Raw genomic sequence first — 26,384 nt, 5'->3', positions numbered from 1 at the left:
ATCTCAATCCAGCCATTTTTAATTATTCATTTTTATACTTATTTATGTATTTATTTATTTTGTCCATCTTGAGGAAAACATTTTCATTGCATTCCTTTACCAGGTGACTTATGGAATAAAGAGATGGGGACAGAGGTTTTACTGGGCAATCTAGATGAACAGGGACATATAAGACTGAGAAGGCAGCTACTCTGTAGTCTTGTGTATTAGGGCAACAAATAGCAAGTGACTGGAGGAGGCAACACAGCTGGGGTTTCTTGGAAATGGGCTGATTTTGTGGATCTGCACTTTCTTTCTTCATTTGTGTAAGTTTGCAGAGAGTTCATTTTTCATAACATTTCATATGTCACCTAATGTGGTTACTTCTCCCGATATTCACAATTGTTATTTTAAACAAAGCCTATGTGATTGCAAATGAATCTTCAACTATTCCATGGTGTCATTCTTGATCTAATCAGGTGAATTTTCCCTAATGCAACACATGAGTACCAACTAATCCTCTGAGACTCAAAAGAGCTAGACATCTCATTGAAAAACAAAGGTCACTTCTTAATAACATCTGCTTGTCTAAATTATCCCCTCTAGTACCTCTGTGCCACTGATTCAGGTAAATCAGTGTCCACCAAGCTTCTGGCTCTAATCATTCTTTTTTACCCCATGTTTTAGTTGGTGGCCTCCTGTGATCACATATGTCTCAGCTCTGAGAAAATCCTTCCTCTTGAAACATGTGTCTAAAATTTCACAACTTTCTACGTCCTGTAATTATCACATATTACTTAAGTAACTTATTACTTATTGACCCATATTATTACTTTTTTATATTAATATATTTATCTTTCTAGTATATTGTATGATCCAAGAGAAAAAAAAAAGTTGTGTCTTATTCAATTTTGAATTCCCAATGTATATATTAAATATATATTGCATCCTATCATATAGAGAATAAGAGGTAGAAAATTTTGAGGGATTAGTAAAGAGTACAGAGGCAGAAAAATACTCTAGAGAGACTTAGATATATGAAGCAACACATCCCACAATTATGTGTAACTATAATGCAACCTTTAAAAAATATGCAAAGAAAAAAATACATCTAAAGACACCGGTGACACTTGAAACATTTGACATTATCTTGATTAATGTGCAAACCCATATTCATGAGTAATGTATGTGTGCTATTTCTTTTTGATCTACATAGGTTCTTCCCATTTTAATGCTATCTTACTGTGTTAATCCATATAATAAAATGTCGTTAAAAAAAAGTAATCTTATTTGGGTCAAATTTATAAGAAAGTATAAACTCAAAATGATGAGCCTGATCCTTTTTTGTGTGTTTTTTTTTTTTTTTTTTTTGTTACTACTACTGATCTAAAGTAAAGAAGGGGCTGGGATATGACTCAGTGGCAGAACACTGTGCTAGCATGAGCAGAGCCCTGGGTATAATCCCCACCACCTCCAACAGCAACCACAACAACAATGAAGCAGAGAAAAAATCATATTCCTGACTAATGATACAACTTTTTTCATTGTAGATAAAATTCTCAAGTATTTAATCTCACTTTTGCTTTACTATTAAATAAAAATTTTTGATGAGAAATCATCTAGCTTCCAGGGTTTTACACATCATATCAGTTTATTTGCTGATCCAAGGATATTTGGACTTCTGTAACTTTATTTCTTGCTATAAAGTAAAATATTAAAACTTGACTTGTGAGTGGCTAAAATTCTGTAGAAACACTTCCTCACGAGAATGAGTTTTTCCACAGAATGTTGTTTCAAAAAATAAATACTATTGCTGAAATACAGAAATCTTTTTGTTTTTTTGTAGTATAGTGATGTTTTTCTTACAACAATCATTATTTCCAATATTAGTCAAAATGATTCTAAAACTGTGGTAAAATAATAAAAGAAAGAAGAATAGCAAACTAACAATGATAAAGTTCCAAAAGGAGAAACTAAAAGTAGTCAAAGGGGAAATATTAACTAAAATTGCTAAAAGAAAAGAAAATATATTGACAAAATAATGTCACTTTAAGATATCACAGTAAAATGAAAGACTGATAGGTTTCAATTTAATGACTGCTTGGTGACCTATATGAAATAGATTGATTTTCCCAGTCTCACTTTTAATAGAAAATGATCCATAGTCCAAGAGAAGAATAAAATCTAAGTTAAAGAAAACTTTACTCAAAAAATATTTCACAAGGTTTTTCCATTGAACTAGCTGTAAAGTTTCTTAGAATATTCAATTTATAAGACAGGAAAAAATAAATAGGTTATTTTTGAGACATTAAATTATTGTTAATGATAGATTAAACTATAAATAAAAACTATTACTGAACTTTTGTGTTAATTAGAATGACTTTAGATATTTCAGATTCACCTTATGGCTTATAATATTCTAAGTTACTAGATAAGAATTCACCATTAAGTACAATAGAATTATAATTTTAATTCCTTTTGCTTTAAAAAAAGTTTACTATCAGTGGTATAAATGTAAAGTAGATGGTTTCAGAAAACTGAGTAGGCACTATCAACCTTCAATGTCTCTGAGCCGAATATACAGAGAAAGGAAGGAAAAGCTAGAATTCTGTGCTCTCCTACACTGGGCCCAGCACCCTCCACTTCCAGCAGAGTGAAGAGACCAGAAGGTTCCTGCCAACCTTCAGCATGGTGATGTGGATTCCATACAGTTTGGGGGTTTTGTTTGGAGACAGGAAGGTATAAAAATGAATTTCGATCTGAAGGGTGTAGAGGTTCTTTTCCCATTGTACTCTGCTCAAGGCATTTTCACCCCAAATCAGTTGAGAACCATGATTTGAGAAATGAGACCTCAAGGACAGGGAGACACAGTAAAAGAAGTAGTGAGGGGGAAAACAGACTGCAACTTGCTCTGGGGACTGAATTGAGAGAGAGAGAGAGAGAGAGAGAGAGAGAGAGAGAGAGAGAGAGAGAAGAAGAGGAGGAGGAGGAGGAGGAGGAGGAGGAAGAAGAATTTTGGAATCCATGTGTTTACTTAATCATCTTCTTCATTCTCCTCCTCCTCCTCCTCCTCCTCCTCCTCCTCCTCCTTCCCCTGACTCATCATCTATATCAGGAACCCAGAAGAACTGCAACAGATTTGGCCATATATCATTTTTGATGACCTCTCCTAAGTCATCTGCACATGCATCAGAAAGGTCAATAAACCAGGTAAAGAAGGGATCTGGTTCTTCATGCTGTGTCTTCCCGCTGGCTTTATTATGCACTTGACTTGAATGTTGTTTCAAATCCTTTCCAGTTGATTTTTTTTTTTTTTTAATTTCAGTGACTTTGAACATGGATCATTACTCTCATTAAGATGAAATTCTTTGGAGAGAATTTTTATTTTCCAAGTAAGGATTTTCATCAAGATAAAAATCTATACTGTAACTTGATTTGATATCTTCAAATTCTTTCACTTAAGCTCAGGTCAAATACAACACCTCTTCATCTTCCTCCCCACGAATTGCAGACACTTGTGGATGATTGACAAATGTGACCACCAAATTTGGGATTTTAGCGATCAATTCTGACCTTTTCTGAAAAAATGGTTGGTGACATTTGCTATATTTCTGTTCTACTTTCAATATCTCCTCACTGGCCTGTTCATTAAGTCTATTTCTTTTTTTTTTTCACCTTATAAACTATGTGCTATGATTTTTTTTGTTCATTTTTTATTTTTATGTTTTTTATTGGTTGTTCAAAACATTACAAAGCTCTTGACATATCATATTTCATACATTAGCTTCAAGTGGATTATGAACTCCCATTTTTACCCCAAATACAGATTGCAGAATCACATCGGTTACACATCCACATTTTTACATAATGCCCTATTAGTAACTGTTGTATTCTGCTACCTTTTTGTACTTCATCAATATACCCAGTTGCTTCTTCCTTTTATTTTTCACTTTTCAGCAAGCCCAGAGAGGTGGATAAAGCCTTTTGTTTTGAAGCAGAAGGCAGTTTGGGATTCTTACTTTGATAATGGAGTGAAGATTTGGGGGCCATCCTGTGAAGAATTCTAGGAGCAGACCCATGGATCTCCCAAGTCACCAAGGAGAAGAACAAAAATAGAGGGAAAAATATTTTAAAATATCTTATTAAAAAGAACATGAACATGAAGTAAAATTTGTTCAATATGTATGACATAAAAAATATTCATAAAAAAATATTTGCCCAACACACTCAGCTTAAGGGGAAAATCTTTTCTTTTTATTAGTAAATCCTTGAATCTAATTGCATTCCTGATCCTATTCTCTGCCCTTCCTAGTCAGATATAAACTTTTTCCATATTTTTGCTATTTCCTTAGGTATGTAAGTATCTATAGATACTGTAACTTTGTTTTTTCACATTTTAAAATATTTGCTGGGCTGGGGATCACTTTTTGACACACAATAAAAGTAATTTCACATATTTTAACATAATAGTTTTGCTACCATATTTGTGTTTGAATTTATTTTTAAATAACTTATTTTCCATTTATGAGAGTATTTTCAATTAATTAATTAATTGTTTCAGTGCTACAGATTGAACCTAGACATTCACACATGCTAAGCATACACTCTACCACTGAGCTACACCATGGCCTTAAAACAGTTATTTTTTAATATTTTCCCAGTTAATGGCTGATCATCATATATAGTATTTTGGATTAAAGATAGTTCTAAATTTTAAACTTTTTTACATTACTATTTATAATTTCATGACCTGGATATTGATTATTAATGTATACTCACAAATGAAGCTTTAATTTTTCACAAAATAGTCTTTTGATAACAAAAACTGTGTTGATTGATTTAATAGGTAAATTTCATTACATATGAGTTTTCATGTGCATTAGCATGATCTGATGATCCATCTATTTGAATGTATATTTTAATTTTGATTTTTTTTTTCTCAAAAAGGATATGTGTAACTCTCATTAGAAATGTAGGCTTGGATTGTGGCTCAGTGGTAAAGTGCTTGCCTAGCATGTGTGAGGCACTGGGTTTGATTCTTAGCACCATATTAAAAAAAAATAAAGATATTGTGTCCATCTTCAGTTAATTTTTTTTAAGTGTAGCCTGAATTTTAACCTGTACTGCTCTAATGAGTGGCTACAAATCATGTTCCCAAAGTATTAATTTTGTTATAGGTGTATATACAATCTAATTTTCATTAAAAAATTTTAAAGAACAAAATAAATAAGAAAAAAATTACAAAAGCAGAACATAATGAGCCTCTGTATACCTTCCAAAATAATTATGACATTATTTGAATTGCAGAAGTCACCCCCCAATCTTTCTGAGTCGAAAGACAACTGCTATCATCATTTCTTAAGTAAAAGTTATTTTGAAAGTATGTGGAACCATTGCCAAACCATTTGAAAATGCTCACTAACTGAAAAAATGATATAATTTAATTTATTTATATTTTTTATGTCACCATATATTTTATCAGAAAGCAGGTACTCACTTTTTCCTTAAAAGGTATTAAATAGAGTTCATCAAAAAATAATAAATAAGTAAACAAATAAATAAAGTATATGTAATCATACAGATGGAAAGTATTATGTATTATTTATCTGACTTACTTTGTTTACATTATTTTATCCATATAGCATAAACTTGTATTTTTTGTCATTATTCATCACTATACAATTCTTTGCAATTTTCTCTTATTCATTTTTCATGCTAAAGACCTTTTTGTGAGGTTTCAGCTTTTGTCTATTACAAATACTTTTGTTCAATATTTCTATCTATGTATTTTGTGAATATGTGAGTAATTTCATGTTGGAGATATATATGAGGGATTAGGTTTTTAGAATTACATGGATCGGCATACTTAAAAGAGTTTTCAAAAGTGATTGCCAGCATATGTCATTTCAATTTTTAAATTTTTTTCTTCTGTGTTAGGTTTGCAGTGCTATTTTATTGTGGTTAATTCCACCTTCTTGTTCCTTAGTGAGACTGACCATCTTCTCAAGAGCTTACTAGACAATTTGGATTCCTTGACAACGTGAAGTACCTACTCAAAATCTTCTCTAAAACTAGGTGTGGTGGCAGATGCCTGTAATTCTAGTGAGTTGGGAGGCTAGGGCAGGAGGATCAAAAGTGGGAGGTCAAAGTTCACAATTTAGTGAGACCCTATCTCTAAACATTTTTTTTTTAATTTCTATGTATTTAGAGTCAGAATCTTTCTCATTTTCTTAGCCTCACTAAATTTCTGAGGCTGGTTTTGAATTCTCAATCCTCCTGCCTCAACCACCCAAGCCACCAAGTCACAGGCATGCACCACTGGGCTGTTCCTCAAAGCAAAATTTTTCAAAAGAGGCTGGAGGAGTAGTTAAATGGTAAAGCACCTCTGAGTGCTTTACCTCCTCAGTACCACAATAATTAAATGAATAAAATATATGATATCTTCCCCATGTTTTTTAATAGGTTCCTTTTTTCTTATTACTGACTAGAATTATAAGTAGATATCTCCATATCTAATTAACTATCTATATTTGTATAATTATACATATTTATATCATATATAAGTATCTTGAGACATGTATCTTCTGCCAAGTTTCTTGTATATTGTGAATACATTTTTTGATTGCATTTGCAGTCTTTTATAGGTGAACTTTGACCTAATTTCTTAGTTTTAATGAAGTCTAATTCATTTATGTTTTCTTTATTGTTAGTACTTTCTGCATCCTGTTTAAGAAAGATTTTTGTCACTCTCAGCATCATACAGATAGTCTCCTAGGTTGTTATTAGAGGTTTTTATTGTTTTATCTTTCACATGTATCTCTACAGCAAGATGTCAGTTAAAACTAGCATTCACAGTTTCCATATTCAGATTAAATTGAACTAGTATCATTAATTAAAATATTTGTGTTTTTTTTTTTTTCTAATGGAAATGACCTGATGTGCAGGTCACCTATTCCTGTAAATCAGGTCTGCAAGTTTGCTTGCTACTTCTATACTTTCTCTTTGGCTCAACAAGTCTAATTACATTTACATCAAGGTCATACTGTTTATCTCTGGCTTTATTAAGAATCTTATTTCCCATTAGTTTATATCCAATAAATTCATTCCGGATTTTCTGAGTTTCTTTGTTGCCATATTTGTTTAGAATTAGCCTGCACAATATTTTCTTATTCTACTTTTCCACAGATTGACCTGTCAGGATTTTATTTGGAACTACATTGAATCTATAGTATAATTACAACAGAAACTGACACAAAACATGATGTGAAATATTCTTCCATTTATTTTAGTTTCTAAGATTTTTTTTTCTCAGAAATTTTAGAAGATTTTTCTCTTTTTTTTGTTATTATTTTTGTTTTTGCTTTCTTGTACTGAAGATTGAACACAGGGAGGCACTCAACCACTGAGTCATTTCCCAGTCCTATTTTTATTTTGTATTTTTATTTTGAGGCAGGTTGTCACTAGGCTGGTTAGGACCTAGTAAATTTCTGAGGCTGACCTCCTGCTATAATCCTCCTGTCTCAGCCTCTCTAATCACTGAGATTATAGACATGCATCTCTGCACCCAATTTAGAAGTTTTTTTTTTTTTAAGTTTAGCATTATTAATTACTATAACAACTATAACAGATAAGTAAACAAATAATAGAACAATTATAACAATTCCAAAATATTTAATAGTATTTTTAAATGTTATTTTAAAATTTATATTCTACTTTCAGTGATCATGAAAGAATTAAAATTTTTATAACTTCATATCTTGCAATTTATCCAAATTCAGCTATTAATTTTATTATTTATAAATTTGTTACCAATTCAAATGAAAAAGTTCTATTTCTTATAATATCATACCTTTAGTTATTAATCTTTATTTTTTTGAATCCTTGAAGTTATTAGAATTGAAGTGTGATATTAGGTGAGAAAAAAGGTAAAAAATTTCCAAATATGTGAAAATTTTTAAATATTACACAATTAATTATGATGTTTTCTGTTTTTCTTATAGTAGAAACTTTTGACAAATGCATTTCAAAATATATGGATGTTTTCTTATATTTCAAATTGAAAGTAGTTCTCTGAACAAATTAAAATCTAAAAATAAGGTAGATAGTTTTTAATGTGGAAATGTTTTAAATTAGATATCTTGGTTTTTAATGCATAGAGGATTCAGAACCCATTTATTTTTGTGGATTATCCTAAAAAGTAAGCATTATGTCTATTCAAATTTAATTAAATTACATTCATATTTTCATATTTCTCTTATATGTTTTAATATTTGTAGCATCTGAAATATGTTTTATTTCATTTGTGATAATTTTTTACTATTTTTTTAACTAATCCAATTCATTACTAATATATCATTTGAATCAATCTTTACAAGGCACTTTCTCATTTTATTGAAATCTCTTGATGGTAATTTTAATTTTCCAAGAAAAATCTCCTTAGTCTCATCACTTATTTTTTCTCATTTTTCCACACATTTTTAATTAGCTCTTTCTAGTTATACAAAATATTATAATTTATTTTGACGTAATTATACAGCATGGAATAAAATTTGTTTGGATTCAGTCCCCAGTACTTCCCCTTTCCTCCCCTCCTTCCTCCTCCTCTTCCTATTCCTCTACTGAACTACTTATTTATATTTTTTTCTTTCAGTTAGTGGCTTGTGGATGTACGTTAAGCCAAAATTCATTGTGATATATTCATATATGTCCATACAAAAGTTAGATCAGATGAAGTCCACTGTTCTTTCCTTATTGCATCATTCCTTGCTTTCTCCTCATCTTTAATTCAACAGATCTTTCTTCTGTTTTCATGGAATTCACCTCCCATTTCTTTTCTTTTTTACCTTATTTTGGTCTCGTTTCCCCATATCAAGAGAAAACATGCAACATTTAACTTTCTGGGTCTGGCTGATTTCACTTAGCATAATGGTGTCCATTTCCATCCATTTACCAGCAAATGCCATAATCACAATCTTCTTTATGATTGTGCAATACTTCTTGTGTATATATACCGCATTTTTGTTATCCACCCATCTGTTGATAGGCACCCAGTTTTGATACATAGCTTGACTAGTGTAAATTGTGATATATATATATGTGTGTGTGTGTGTGTGTGTGTGTGTGTTTGTGTGTGATTGTAGATCTTTTGGATGTATACTAAGGAGTGTATTTGCTGGGTCATCTGGTGGTTCTAGTCCTAGTTTCTTGAAGGATCTCCATATTTCTTTCCAGAGTGATTGAACTAATTTGCAGTCCCACAAATAATGTGTGAATACCTTTTGCCTCATATCTTTGCCAAAATTTATTATTGTATTCTTGATAATGTCATTCTGCCTGGAGTGAGATGAAATATCAGTGTAGTTTTGACTTCCATTATCCTGATTTCTAGAGGTGTTGAACATTTTTTTCATATATTTATTAAGGCATGGATATTTGTATTTTTGTATTTCTTTTCTTCTCTTTCTTTGTTTCCTTTTTTGTTTGTTTGTTTGTTTTGAGAAGTGTCTGGTTCTTTTGCTCATTTATTAATTGGGTAATCTGATTTTTTTGGTGTTAATATTTTAGAGTTCTTTAAGTATCCTATATATTAATCCTTTATCTGAGAAGCAGGTGTTAGATATCTACTCATATTTTTTGGACTCCCTCATCATGCCCTTGTTTCATTTCAGAAGCTTTTTAATTTGATGTCATCCCATCTATTGACTCTTTCCTTTATTTTTTATGTTTCAGGAGTCTTGTTAAGGAAGTTGATGCCTGTACCAATATGTTGTACTGTTGAGCCTACATTTTCTTCTAGCAATTGCAGAGTTTCTGGTCTATTTCCTATTTCTTTGATCCCCTTGATTTTGACTTTTAGGTAGGGTGTCAGATAGAGGTCAATTTCCATTTTTCTACATATCAATATTGTTTTTCTAGCAACATTTGTCAAAATGTTAAAATTCTTATGTATTAGTACTCAAGTGTTTGTATGAATCTATGTATTTCTTTGTTAAAACTGATAAACCTGCCTCTCATCTGTTTGCTCTCATCATTATTAACATAAAAATGTATTCGATTAACTGTCTTCTTTTATCCATGCTTTATTCAAAATTTCTTGCTTAATATCTAAACAGCTGAAAATTTTCTGATTTTATTTTATTATCAATTTCTATGTTAATTAAACTCTGGTTAGAAAACATACTTAAAATTGTTCAGTCCTTTGAAGATTTTTTAAGATTTATTTTATATCCCATTAAATTGGATATCTTAACAAATATTCAGTCTTTAGAAATGGAATGCATATCTTTCATTTCTGCATATACAAATTGAGTGGTGATTGTTAATCCTGTGAATCAAAACTTCTATATCATTTTTGTTTATTTGTTTTCATTTGAGGAGTCACTGATAGATTGCTAAGAGTTAAATGATTGTGATCTCTCATATTTCTAATATTTTGTAAGCAGAGGTCCTGCCTGGTTTTAGTTCAAATTAACTTTTTTTTTTTTTTTTTTTGATCCCAGGAATTGAACTCAGGGCCACTCAACCTCTGTGCCACATCCCTAGCCCTATTATTTATATTTCATTTAGAGACAGGGTCTCATTTCGTTGCTTAGAGCCTCACTATTGCTGAGGCTGGCTTTGAATTCATGATCCTCCTGTCCCAGCCTCCCCAGCTGCTGGGATTACAGGTATGCCCCATGGCACCTAGCCCAAATTACCTTCATAGGAATATTTAAATAGTGAACAGCCTTGAAAGATAAATATGTATCTGTCTTTAGGGGAAAAAAACTGGTTAGTTTACTTTCCAGTTGTATAAAGCTAATATTTTCCTCTGTTGCAAAGGTCAGGCAGGCTTACTGCTCATTGTTAAATGTGTAGGTTCCTTAAGCTCTCTTGGTTTGCTGTTTGCCTCTTTATTGCAGCCTACTGTAGTTGCAGGGTTACCTTTCCTTCCTGTATCACTCTGTAAGAACTGAGATTAAGAAAATTGAAACAAACAAACAAACAACAACAACAAAAAAAAAAAAACAAAAAAAAAAACACTTCTTTGGTTGCTGTTATTGCCCTTAATAAAAAAGTCAGTTCTTTGTAATGCAGGTGTTTCATGTTTGCTTTCAAAATGTAAAATTTCAACTCCCCTCACAGTTTATATTAAAAATGCATTTTAAAGATATGTATACATGTAAGTTTGTGTGTGTATGTATACATGTATGTGTATGTATACATATATGCATATACATATATACGCATACATGTATACATATATGTATAATCTATGTATATTGTATGTGTGTCTATATATATGATGACCTAGAATACTTCAGCTAGGTATATCTAAACACAAAGAAATTAGCTAAAGAAAAAAGAAAAGAAAGAAAGAAATAGAAAAATAAAAGTGGAGGGTCAGAGAATGATGGCTCATCTACTGGGAAACAATTTGAAAAAATGTGGAGGTAAATATGAAATTGTGCTAGACACAAGAAAGTGATAGAGTATCTTTAATTTTCTAAAAGACAAAAGAATCAACCTAATATATATATGCAGTTAAAATATTCTATACTATTCCATTAAAAATGTAAACTTTGAGTTTTTCAAATTCTAAGTGATTCTATAGATATTGTACTTGTACAACATGAGACAGGAAAAGATGGAAAAGTCTTAACACAACTGGTATGAGTTCAAAATATAGTTTGGTCAATGTGATGGCAATGGCTCGCTTCCTGCCTAATGCCACCCTCCTTTTCCTTCTCACTAACACAAGCTCAATTTAGTTGGACATGAACAGAATTTTCAATTTCACAATGACACAGGAGCAAGAGGCAAAGTTTAAACAAGAAAATCTAAGTGGAAGCCACTGAATTATACGGCTCAGTGTGCACACACTCATTGTCTCTTTTGTCTTTTATTTCATATTTTTATTACCATAAAAGGACTTGATTGCATGAATCAGGAAAGACTGAATGTGACAATTAGAGAACAATCTAGTGAAGAGATCATTCTTCAAACAGGTTTCAATCACTTTATTAAAGCCATTAACTGACTGGACTACCTCTAGTTTCTCATTAACATGACGGCACACTTTTTTTTAAATTAAGGTATTATTATTTGGATTATCTGTTATACTTACAAAATAACTTTTTTATAGATAAATATCTTAATTTTATAATGTGTTTAAAATACTTGAAATGCTGCGATACCAACAAAGCAGCAAATCAAGGAACAAAGGAAGTGAGGAAGGAGGAGGGGAGAAAAGAAAAGAAAAACAGAAACAAGCAAGTGGTTACATAATAAGCACAAAAAGTTTCAAGAGAAATTCCTAGAACCTAGAAGCTAGGATCAAAGCTAGACTTGCAAACGATTTCTAAGCTATATATATAAGATGATGATAACTCTGGTTGTCATTGAAGAGATCTGCTTACTCAAATGTTGAAGTCTGAACATTAGAGAATTGCACCTAGACAAGTGTGGGAAGAAAGTTTTATTTAAAAAATAGTAACACAGACTTCTCTTGGGAGGGAGAAGGGGGCCATAGCTGTTGCCCTGGTATTCCAAGAAGTGGAAGCATCCCATCTCTTTTATACATTTTAGAGTTTCTTTGTTCTCCCCTCCTTCCCCCTCTTTTCTCTCCACATCCTGGTACATGACTAGGCTCAGGAGATCTCAGTGAGATGGCTAAAAGTTGAGAAGCAGAGGGAGGAGCAGTGGGAAGGGTCAAAAGACGTGATCCAGGCAAGTAGCAGCATAGGAAGCAATAATTAACAACTTTAAAAAAAAAAAAAAAAAAAAACAGAAAAAAAGGACATTTTTAATGGTGAAAAGTCAATTCATGAGGAAAATATAATTTAACAATAAAACCCAGGAATATAAAAAGGAAAAATTGGTAGACCTGAAGGGAGTCACAGATAATTCAGCAATATATTCCACTTTCATTAATGAATAGGATAACTCAAAAGGAGATAGAATATTTGTAAAGCTCTGTAAACAGAATAGGTAGAGCAGAATCTACAGAATGCTTTACTCAAAAACAATATACGTAAGCATGTAGAGACTTATGATTTTTCCATTTTTAAACTTTCAACTCATTTGTGTCTCTGAATATAAAGTGTGTCTTTTATAGACAGAATATAGTTGAATTACATGTTTTATCTGCTTGGCAAATGTGATTGTAGTGTATTTATTTATTTTAATCTATTATAGATGATAGCAGAATGCTCTTTGATTCATTGTACACAAATGGAGCACAATTTTTCACTTCTCTTGTTGTACAAAAAGTAGGGTCATACCATCTCTGCAATCATAAGTGTACTTAGGGTAATAAAGTCCATCTCATTCCACCATCTTTCCTATACCCACATTCTTCATTCAATCCCCTCCAAGATTCCTAAAGTACAAGAAATAAAATCAAGAATCAATACATGGGATGGATTCAAACTAAAAATCTTCTTCTCAGCAAAAGAAACAATTAATGAGGTGAAAAGAGAGCATACATTGGGGAGCAAATTTTTGACACATGCAAATCAGACAAAGCACTCTATTCCAGGATATATGAAAAACTCAAAAAACTTAACATAAAAAAAAAACCCAATCAATGAATGGGCTATGGAGCTGAACAGACACTTCTCAGAAGTAGATATACAATTGATCAGTGAATATATGAAAAAAATGTTCAAAATCTTTAGTAATTAGAGAAATGCAAATCACAACTACTCTAAGATTTTATCTCACTCCAGTCAGAATGACAGTCATCAGAATACAAGCAACAATAAATATTGTCAAGGGTGTGGGGGATAATGCACACTCATCCTTTGCTGGTGGGACTGCAAACTGGTGCAGGCAATCTGGAAAGCAGTATGAAGATTCCTTAGAAAACTTGGAATGAAGCCACCATTTGACCCAGTCATCCCCCTTTTTGGTTCATACCCCAAAGACTTAAAAACAGTATACTACATTGAAGCAGCAACATCAATGTTTATAGCAGTAAAATTTACAATAGTCAAACTGTGGAATCAACATATATGTCCTTCAATACATAAAATGATAAAGACACTGTGGTATATATACACAATGGTATGTTACTCAGCAATAAGAGACAATAAAATTATGGCATTTGCAGGTAATTAACAATGTTTACAACTCCCTGCAAGGAGAAACAATTCCTGAGACAGATCACCTTAGTAGCAGGATGGAACAGGAGCAGGTTATCTTTGTAAGGGTGGAGAGGGGCTCTGGAGGCATTAATATTTCAATCCTCTATAGGTTGCCTTCAGCTTCCTAGACCCAAATTGGCCTCAATCTTCACAATCCTACTGATTACCTTACCCATCTACACTGACTAGCTGTCTTTAATTCTTGCTTCATGTAACAAAGAAAGATTGTATGGATTGTTGCATGTGCAAAAAATTTTAGGAGAGAAAAATAAATTCTAGAAATCTCCCAAGTTTTTGCACATTGTGGAGCTGCTATTTGATTGCACTTGAGGCCAAGTATTAGGATTCCCACTTAGAGCCAAGAATCACAAGGTGAGCTAGACATTCCTGTGGATGACAAAAGATAAAAATGTAATTTCCTGGACTTAAGAATTGAAAAAAAATATTTTTGGAATCAATTACAGTATTCCTGTGGTTCTAGGAAATACCCATAGTTAGGAAAATCTTGACATGGCAATGTATTTTGGAACATATCCCCCATTTTAGAAAAATCTGACTCAGATTGACCTAAAATCCAGACAATACTCCATCATCATCTTAATAATGGAAAGTGCTATCTGGGACTGGAATCTTGTGAATCTTTGTTCCTTATGAAGATGACACCATGGAGACATTTTCCTGAAAACCCTCTAGCAATGCTCTAACTGCAAATATTCCACGGCTTCCTCATTCCCCTATATCAACTCCAGGCTATAAGCAGAAAGAGGGTCGCAGTCTCCACTGGGCCCAATTCTGTTCTTTGTCCTGAATAAGCTTATGCTACTGTTGAGGTGTCTCTCCTCTCTCTTTATTTCCTTTATTTATTTCTTCCCTCACACCCATGAGTGTTAAACCCTATGCCAAGAGCACTTAGTTATGAAAATTATAAACATTGAATTACAATAACCCAACAAGACCATATGACTGAGGATGGGGCAATGGGGCAAAAGGGCTGTCAGTATAGGTAATGAATGATTGGATCAGGAAGATGGGAACTGATTCAAGTGGACATAAAATGCTAATACCTCCAGAGCACTTCCCCTCCTCCACCCTGTTGCCAAGGTTACCTGCTTCCAGGAGGTTGTCCTCCCAGCCAGAAGTCACTAATGGATATCCCCTGGGTGGCTCATTTTCTGCCTTTCATGTCCTGACTTTTGGTCACTGGTCTTGTAGGCAACATAAGGGGAGGAGGGGGCATAAGAAAAAAGGAAACCTAAAATGTATAGAAGAGGAAGGAGAACCCCACCCCCTTAGGCACCAGCTCTGAACCCCCTTTTCTATGGTGGTGTCTTTGTTTTTTTGTTTTTTTTTTCCTTCAACACCTGGGGAATAAGACTCAGAACACCAGCATTATCTCTGATTTCACAATTTCCAATGAAACATTTACTGGCTTGGAATCAGTAGATAAGAATAAAGATCTGAAGAAATTATTCAGAATACAGCCCCAATAATAAAAGATTGTATAGGAATAAATGTATATATGCAACTGAAAGCAGAAAAGATGAGAAGGTCTAACTTACATATGAGTTAAAAAGTAGGTGATAAGAAGTATGTGTGAGACATGATATATAAATAGATCAAGATTTCCAAGAATTTATGAAAATGAAAAGTAATTAATACTTAACCAACATGTGGAAACAATATAAAGTCATTGAAGGCGCATCAAAATCAGACACTGAGAACCTTAAAAATGACCCAAATGAGGCATGTGATGAAATCAGTGTGTTTTTACCCCAGACAATTTCAAGTTTACATAAATATCAAACTGAGGACAGAAAGTTCCTCCAGTTCTCATGTTGTTATAGAAAATCATAGAGACCAAGCATCACTGAGAGGGTTGGGGAACTGAGGTTTATTTATGCCAGTGGACCAAGGTGAGCTAGTGCTCTGAAGTTCTGGGCCCTGAGCTGAAGTTACAGGGGGCTTTTATAGGTAATTTAACATCACTTATTAACATTACAACATTTGTGGGTTTGAATTCTTGGCCTATATGATCAAAGACCATGCACAGGGGATTTATGATAAGTAATTTACTGGTGCAGAACAAGCACAGTAAAACATTCGAGAGTGTTATCATGAAGTGGCCTTCACCCCAAACAGCAGTAACTCAATATAATTTGAGTTTACCATCCTAAGAACTGTATTTTTAAGAACTATGCCTAAGAGGTTATAGTTTAGACAACAGTTAATTGGCCTAGCAATTATGTGTTGTAGTTACAGTTTTACAGAGTTCAAAAAGTTACAAAGTATAAGAAGAAAAGACTTTTTTACAGGCATTTTTTTAACCTCTGGCCTTGGAAGCCTATCACAGGGCTGTTTACATTTGAAGAAGTAGTCAGGCTCCTGGAGATAGCTTTTTACAATCTATAGGTAGGGACCCAGGGTTAATAAGATTTCCTAAAGAGAGACTTCAGGGAGGGAGGATTAACTCTTTCCCCAGGCTCTGGTTCTTCTTCATAAAGTTCTTATAATTTCGTTTTATAATCAGGTCTGGTATCTCCACCACAATGTTGAAAATGTATTTTAAAAATTAAGGATTACATAAGTGATCCTCAAACTTTGTCCCATCACAGTATACATATAGATGACTGTATTTGTTAACACAAAGTAACAGATGGAAAATATTCATAGCCTGAGATGCTCAGACTAGGTCCTGGCTTTCTAGTTCCTGGCCAGTTGTCACAAAGCCTGATGGTGTTAGATAGTAGCCAGCAATGAGCAGTGAAATGCAGACAAAGTCACAAGTGTTCTTTAAATTACTTTAGAGTCCTTCTTTAAATTATTTTCAAAGTAGACTAGAAAGCAAAGTGGGGTAGTTAATTTGTAGAAACTATACAGAAGCAAGGGGGCTAATTGGAATTTGTGTCAAGAAAAAAGGATTAACGGAACTAACTCTTAACAGGGCACATTAAAACTAGGCATCGCGATTATAAGTGTTTCCATTTGTCTGGGAAGAAAGATTCCTTTAGTACCGTAAGAGTACTGAAGTAACTGCTGACCAGCAATTCATCCCACTGGCCACATTAATGTGGGATTGACTTTGTGGATGAAGTCTCCCTAAACAGAATGGCCACCATTACAGTTCCAGAGAGGACCAACAAAGGTCAACAACTCCACCACACAACTTGAGGAAGAGTTGAACACCTGATTGTCAAGAGTACCAAAGGTGTTCCCAGTTCTCCTAGTAAATATCAAACAGTAATAAAATTGGTGACAGCTTTGTCTCTTTTGTTGTTCTTTTTTTGGAGACTGCCTAGTCTTTCCCTTGAGATTGCTTTTTGCTGAAGCCTCACTTTTCTTTTACTTTATTTTCACCTCATTTTCACCTCATTTTCACCTATAATAAAGTTTTCTTGCATGATTTTGTGTCTGACATTTAATCTTTCCTGGGAATACAAGAGCTGAGTTTCAGCTCCCTGCTTTCCTGTAATAAAGGGACCAAAATTTGAGCACAAGTGTTCACTAAAGAACACACTTGTTGAATACTAGATCACACATCATCAAAATCTGACCTGAAAAAGAAAAGAAAATGTCTACCTTGAAAACTAAATACTATAGAGGAATAATTAAAGAAACCTTCAATAGAAAGAGTCCTCAAGAGGGAGAAATGAGTGTGAAGTGGATGGAGGTTATCCCAGAAAAACTTTGGTGTCAGGATAAGCAAAAAAGACAAAATGAAATGAGAAAAATATGTGCTTCAATATTATTTATGTAAATGTATGAGAAAAAAATTGGTGGACAAGAAAGAGAAATGCAAGTATAGGAAAGGAAACCTTGAATAGAATAACACAATACAGCTCACAATATGGAATGTGAATGGAGAACTCTGTGTTACAGAAATGCTAATTATATAAGAGCAATAACAAAGTAGCATAAAATAAACAGCATTAGAAAACGAATTCTATTTGTAAGATTGAGAAGGGAAAAATCAATGTCAGTAATATAATTTATAAAATAAGCATTACAAAAATATTGAAGTGAGTTTGTGTGTGTGAATGTATATGTATACATATAAATTACATACATATTTATATGTATATATTTGTGTGTGGACACAATATGAAAAGAATACAGTGGATTTAAAAGAGCAAAATGACAAGTTGATTCTTATGTGGAGCAGCTATAATTCAGTTTTTTCAATACTAAATTTAATAAGAAAAGTAATCTCTTAACCTCTTTGTCAAATATGAACATGCATTTCACAAAATCACTTTATATTCACATTTATTTATACATATACCTATGTGTCTATATAAGTAAAGATATATGATAAAATATTTTGTATATATAATATATGCAAAAGCATTTATGAAGAAAATATATGTACATGAAACACATATAAATATGTATGTATGTACTTATGAAACTTTTTATAATCATCTAATGTATTAGACAATAAATTAAGTCTCACAAATATCAAAAATTGATAATATTGAAAATAACTTTATAATAGCATTGTAAAATTTCCAATTTAATAACAAAGTTTTATTTAGGCTAAATCCCACATATGTATTTATTTTAAACATTAAAACTTTTCTAAATTATTAAAATACAAAAAAATATTAGTTACACAAAATATTATGCAACAAATTATATTAATGAAAATAGAGTACTAGGACTGATTATGAAAACTCTGATCTTAACACTGTTAATAAAATATTTAACATTAGGAATAAAATTTTTAAATAACCACATTCAAAATTTACACATGGTAAATAAAATTAACATCAAAATATTATCAGGGTGATGAATTTTAAAAGTAAGGAGAAAAGTATATGCAAAATAAAAGGAAAACATAAAAATTACAAGTACTTAGAAAATCAGATGTTTATTGGCCAATTTAGGGGCATGTTGACATTCCAGAAGAAAGTTATTTACTGAGAGAACATCCTGAAGATTGTATGAATTGGAATTACTTGGAACAATTGTATGGTCTGAGCTTATGTGTATAATTGGACTTTCCTCCAAAAATAATTGCTGATAAAGGACAAATGCAGCCCACTTAACTTTATTTTTTTAACCCTTGAACAGAATTTCTATACTTCTTTTTTTATAATATATATATCTTTTTTTTTTACTTGTCAATAGACTTTATTTATTTATATGTGGTGCTGAGAATCCAACCCAGTGTCTCACACATGCTAGGCAAGTGCTCTCCCACTGAATCACACCAGTTTCAACTGGAATTTGTGCTTTTGGGGGGAGGAGAACTAGGAATTGAGCCAAGGTATGGTTTATCATGGAGATGCATCCTTTCTTTTTATTTTTTAATCTTAAGATAGGGTCTTATTAAATCACCAAGGCTGACCTCAAACTTGTGATATACTTGCTTCAACTTTGGAATGTCTGGAATTACAGATATGTGTCACTGCACCTGGATTCTAAAAGGAATTCTAAGACCCTATTATACATCATTTTTCTTCATAGGTTCATCTCAGCTTCTTTGGATGATACACCCACATTGCACTAAACCAATTTCACAAACCAGTCCTATCAGCATTCAAGAAAGAGATATTTTCTATCTTCCAGAAAGTGATCAAGATACTACAGCAGGTTTTACTCTGTTGATATGAGACCAGTGTGCTGTTGCTATAAAAACTGAGCAAGAACACTATTGCAAAAGAAAAATAGGCAAAGTCCAATTATATTTTGTAAATATTATGAGGATGGTATCAGTAATGCATTAAGTACTTTTATCCTTCTATGTCAGGAAGGGCTTATCATAAAAGAGAGATTAGAATCTATATAATATGTTCATTATATAATTTAACACATTAATAGATGAAAGGAATTAAATCATATAAATGTCTCTTAAATGAATTTAACAAAAGTCAGAATTATTTTTAAAATTGCTATATGCTCATAACAGACCATTCTTCCCAGACCAATAATAAAGAAGTAATTTCTCAATATGATACAAAGTATAGAGATGGAAAAAAAAAGCTTTGAATTGAAGGTAGAAATCTATCATAGTCTACTTATTATCTTCTAATTTTAAGGAGATATTTAAAGCCAATGTTTTCATCTAGAAAGCAAAGATGTGTAGTTTATATCCTGGTAAGATCAATGTATATTTACATTTAGTAAGTTATCTATTCATCAAAAACTGTGAGGTCCTGTGTTTGAATCAACTAAAATTTCCTTAAAAAGCTTTTTTAAAAGTATGTCAACTACAGTAATTTGTAAATAATCACCAAAGTAATTTTATCATTGCAGTAATATTTGTCTTTCACTGGATGTCCACACATTTTTTTTTGTATTCAGTTGATGAATATCACAGGAAATAAATAAATTGATCAAGTGAAATTTCATAATAATAGGTTAGGAAATATATATAAATATAACCAAGAAATTCCTCACAAGTAGTTACCCTTAATTGATCATCTGAAAATATTGCTCACTTTTGGACCAATGTCGGGAGAGCATGCCCCGACCAGGAGGAGCCAAGAAAGGAAAAGGTTGACTGACCGCCCACACCCAGCCCTCCCTCCTGGAGGACAATCAGATGAATCAGGGAGACCAGTCAAAGCAGGATCTCAGTTTATTGAGAAAACACAGCTAATATAATGTACAGGAGCCAATCAGGATAAAAGTCATCAGGGTGGGGAGAGTTCACGTGTACACTCATTCTACAGGCCGTAATGGGAGACACCAGCTGTCCATGAGGGCAGAAGGGTTCTGAGCCTATCCTAGAGGGGCTCCAATTTTTGTCACACCCCAGGCAAAGCCTTGTGTCTCATCGCCAGGCACTATCTTAGCCACATATGGCCCCAGGACCAGGAATCGGGGTAGCAACCAGCAAGTTAGGTTTCCTCTTTTCTGATGCAACATGCCCTAGATCATGTTAGGTTTCCTCCTTTCTGATGCAACCTGTCCCACATGTTACATCATGCCCTACAGACCAAGAATAATAATTAGCTTGATATATTATTTAGTCAGAGAATTGTGTAAACAATTTTAATTTCAATCCAGTTGTTGCCTCAAATGCAAAAGAGATTTACAATCTATGGTTTCTTTTCAATTTAACCAAGAATAAATCACTATATTTGGCTATAATAATTTTTGAAATTCTATTCACATTCCAATTACTCATTCAAAATGGATTGTATTCAGAATAAATATTCTTCAGTTTCTCAAAATTTTATGTACATAAATAAAATATTTCCATAAGTATATATATATATATTTTTTTCTTTTTACTGATAGTGTAGCCATGATAGAATTTATCACGTTTTTTCTGTATGCTTAATACATCATGTAATTTCATTTTTTTAATTTTCTTTGTTATTTTCTAGATTAAGAACATTATTCTCTTCCTTGATCTGATCTTGTTCTTTTTCTAGAAAATCTAACAAAATATTGCATAATTTCTGAATAATCAGGAAAGTATGATGAATAGATTGTAGAGTACATATTCCTTTATCTAATTAAGTAATAAGAAAGCATAAACTCATTATTATTTATATTTCTATTTTAATTGTGTCCTGCATTAGATTGGTTATTTCTAGACAAGATGATATAATTCTACATTTTTTTAAGTGTTGACTTTTTCATTTTACCAAAGAACTCATGCAACCTGTTTTAGTTTTAATGTGTCCTTCAAGTTTCATATGTTGGAAACTAAATCCCCAAATTCACATGTTATTGATATCTGGAGGGAGTTTTTTGAAAGAGAATTAAGGTTAGCTTAGCTTATGAAGGGGGACTTCATGATTCAATTAGCATCTTTATAAAACGAGGAAGAGAGACTTGAGCTGGCATGCTTCCTCTCTCTGTTGCCATGTGATACATTTAACACATTTTTTTGTATATGTTACTGCAGCTAGAAGACCCTCACCTGGTGCAATCCCTTGACCTTAAACTTCTCAGCCTTCAGAATTATAGGAAATAAATTTATCTGGGATTGGTGGCACAGGCCTGTAATCCCAGCTTCTCAGGAGCCTCAGCGCTAAGCAACTCAGTGAGACCCTGTCTCTAAATAAAAAGTACAAAGTAGGAATGGGGATGTGGCTCAGTAGTCAAGTACCCTCAAGTTCAATCCCTGGTACCAGAAGAAAAAGAAAAAAGAAAAAGAAAAGAAAAGAGAAGAAAGAAAGCAATTTATCTTCTGTTCTGTGATAGTAGCAGAATATGGGCTAGGATACACCCCATGTTTTGAAAGTGCCAGTTGTTTTAACTATAATCTCTTGATACCCTTTCTCAGAGTAGACATTAAGTCTTTTCATACCTACTCTCACAACACAGAAAGTTAATGTCACCAATTATGTGAGTATTTATCCTAACACAGCAAGGAAGAAATCAATATGGAACAGACATACCACATGAATGGCCTCTAATGCAATTCAGTTTTGACTAGAGATAGATAGCATCAGATCCCATAGGTTGAGGGCCCAGGTCCACCATAGTCCCAATTCAGATCACAATTAATTAATTGTCACATATACATGTGACCTAGTGCCTATAAACTATTTGTAGTACCCCTCTCCTTGTTCAACTAATTTGCTATAGTGTATATAGAACAGAAAGAAGAACTTACTTTGTTTATCATAAATAATATTATGAAGGAAACTAATGAAGATATTCATAGAGCATTGGTATATGGGAAGCATCATAGAGCTTCTATAACCTTCACAGATATTTCATCCTCCAAGAATTTCCATGTGTTTAGCTATCTGAACAGTTTTTTTATTTTATTATGTTTTACATAGGCATTACTGGTTAAAATCGTGGCCACTGATGATCGTTTTAAGTTCAGCTCACCCCCACCCCCACCTCTAATCATGCTGTGGTCTTCCCTAGGACCCATTCCTATAATCCTCTCATTCTTGAGCCCCCAGTGATATTTTAACTCACTAGCATACAAAAAGACACATATCATTTAAGAGTTCAAGGAGTAGGAAGTATAGGTGAGAAAGGGGTAAAAAGACCAATTAAATAATTCATAACATCACAGCCATGATCAAGGACACCCTAGAGTCCTCATGCTTTCTCCATTGGAGTCCCAAAAGTTGAATTAGCACAACCAAGAGCATTAAAGTCATTATTTTTAATGTAGCTTTATGATGGAGAGATCAATACAGCTAATTAAGAGAAGGAAACACTTCTCCCCTTATGTGTTGCAAATATAAGCATTCTGTGTGTTTTAGCCCTTGTATATTGAACTAGTTACATAGAAATTCAATATATAGTAATTAGTAGCACATGAGAAGTAGGCAGCAAGCCAATATCATGAAGTTTGCCTATTTTGAGGCAAAACACATCTTTTTCTTCAAAGGAAATAAGATATTTTCTGAGGAAAATATGAGTGATCAAGGCTTAGAAACACAGATTCAGGTTACTCTTAATAATGTACTTCTCTGAGGAAAGGATTACATTAAAATTTACAGCAACATAACAAAGGAGGCCATAAACAATATACTTTACAGATAGATACATTGGTGGGGACATTAAGATGATTCTGAATCTCCGGCTCTTATTTCTCTCTTTCTCTTCTTTCTTCCTTTATCTTTTTCTCAATTCCTCCTTCCCTGTCCCTTTTCCTCCCCTTTTCACCAACATAGGGAACCACTATTATAGCAAAGGAATTATCAGTTGGGTGTGTTCTTGGTTAAATTCCAAAGCTGATGCACATTTCTTTCCAGAGAAAAATGACTCTACTTTAAGCTATTAGGACAGACATTGAAAGGTAAATTAATGAATTCTCCTGAAGCAATTATCAAAGACAGAAGAAAAATCTTTAAAGTCAAGAAGAAACAAAGTAAATCTACAACATAAAGTTTATAGACTTTATATTTAACCAGGCTTTGTTGCAAAAGCCCAGTAAGACAAAAAAGCCAGCATTTAGACACATGCTACTAAGAAAACTTTTACTCTCCATGGACAAAATCACGTATAAAGATGGTAGACATTTTAGGAGAGTAAGGCATAAACAATGTAAAACATCTGAGAAACATTCATTTCCTATCCACTGAATGCTTCAGAGAGCCAATTGTGTTGAAGCAGAATATTTGTTTTTGCTTCGCCAATATCCTTTCTCCAAAACACTTGCAATTAGATTGAATTCTGTGTAGTTTCAAACAATCTAATCTATATCCCAGCCTGTAAAGCTGACCTGTGTATTCTCTCTCTTTGTAATGAGCAAGGCCAAGATGACCATGCAATTAATGCTACATTTAAATGAACCAAAATTAAGGTTTTTCAAACATTTAAGGTTTGCATATCTTACAGTGCAACATGTAAAATATTTATGAGGCCTGGCTCAGCACCATGAGGGGAATGAAGGAAAGAGGCAGGCAACACAAAGGAACTGAGGCACTGAGTCCCTAATGTTAGGCTTCCTAGTTTCGATGGGTAAGTTCCATCTACTATTTAAGGCTTCATAGTTTTGATGGGTAAATTCCATCTATTATTTAAGTCAGAATTACTAAGATTCTATATTTTTGATATGAAGAATTTCTAATAAATAGACATAAAATGGACTGCTTTATGGATGATTCTCTTACAATAATAAACACATATTTTAGGTGTTTAGTCTGTAATATTTTAGCAATGAGTCAACATAGCCTAAAAAATTGACTACTTTATCTTTCTTCACAAGGAAAATTTAATAAAGTTCAGAGCGATATTGATTTTGTTAAATAATTTTTATAAACTCATGTACAAAAGACAATAACTAGTCAGAAGCAATGATAGATTATTCTTTTTTTTTTTCTTTTGGTTGTCTAAGGAAAATCTCTAGACCCATAGGCCTAGGTTATGATCACAAGTTCTTTAGATATTAGAAACTGAGAAAGTTTAGAAAGCTGATAACCACTCTTTACAAGTGCACATACAAGGAGATTTGCAATGGCTTTGCCAAGTCAGCATACATAGTATTATGAACTGACAATCAGCTTGAAGAAGACAGCTCATTAGCAACCTAAACCACAAAAACACCGCAGAGTACTAAAGATCTCCATAGGTGACATGGAGCAGGAAGCTGTCAACGATCTGCTACTTCTTCAGCATAAATGCCTTCAAAAAGAAAGTCAATGGAAAAAAAAAATAGAAAACTAGATCAATAAAATCAGCATGACCTTCAAAGATGGCAGGAGGCAGAGATGTTATCCAATGAAGTTAACGGTTTCCTAAGCAGTTATTCCTAAGCAGTTAACACTACACTTATTGTGAGGTTGTGTTATATGTATATGACATAGACTTTATGCACACAACTTTTGAAACATAATTATTTAAGAATTGACCAAACACGTTTTATATTTGTCAAGATATAACAAGGCATAATCATAAAGGCCATTGAAAGATTAAACAGGCAGTATTTCAGGCAATTTTATACAAATATCAAATAAAAATAGAATTTTTAAAGGGAGAAAAGAAGTAGTTACGGTCTTTAGATGGCTTACACTAGGAAAAAAAGCAGTGAGAGTGTTAATTCAAAACACATGGGTGACAAGTTCACACAGAAATACTAAGTAATGGAAATGTTTATTTTTCATACTTCAGATATCTACAAAACCAGTTCATAGGTTCATATATTATCTAAGATATAATTTCATTTTCTTTGAAGATATAAATTTAAACATAAGTAACAGATATAGACAGTCATAATAAAAGCAAAATGAATATATAGAAAGGAAAGGTATTGGAAAATGAAATTGATCAATTATGTTCCTGAAAGATTATGACATAATGAATCTCTATTATTATTATTATAGAATTACAGTGAAAACTAAATGTATAGAATGACAATTATGCTCATATACTTATATAGAGAAAGACTGATTTCTTTATATAAAATCTAAGTTTTATGTTAATTAATAAGTACATAAATACATATATATATATATATCTATATATATATATAGTCAAAAAATGAAAGCATATCAATGTATTCATGTAACCAAAATATATTTATGAGTGTATGTTTATATGTATATATTCATATTATAAATACTATAATTTGTAATAAGTTGCCATATTTACATATCAAATAGAATTTATACTAGCAAGGAAGAATAAATGTTAGATTTTACCTCAAAACTAACAAATCTCAGAAAATGTTACTTTTTTAACTTTGCGCCTAATAACAACTGATATACATTTACTTGAACAAAAATAATATATAAAAAGTTAAAAGTGACACAAATGGACTTACAATAGCACTATGTCACAAAAATCTTATGAGCTTTGAGAATAGAAGCTAAAATATTATTACATTCAATAGAAAATAACAAAATAATTTGA

General features: G+C 32.5%; 1 pseudogene; it reads right to left on the bottom strand.

The window, feature by feature from the left end:
- Positions 1 to 3,013: 3,013 nt before the first annotated feature.
- Positions 3,014 to 8,995, bottom strand: LOC143400509 (protein SET-like; annotated as a pseudogene).
- Positions 8,996 to 26,384: the final 17,389 nt, after the last annotated feature.

The sequence above is a fragment of the Callospermophilus lateralis genome, chromosome 5 (genome assembly GCF_048772815.1).
Source record: "Callospermophilus lateralis isolate mCalLat2 chromosome 5, mCalLat2.hap1, whole genome shotgun sequence".
Taxonomy (NCBI): domain Eukaryota; kingdom Metazoa; phylum Chordata; class Mammalia; order Rodentia; family Sciuridae; genus Callospermophilus; species Callospermophilus lateralis.
This window is presented reverse-complemented; position numbering and strand designations above follow the sequence as displayed.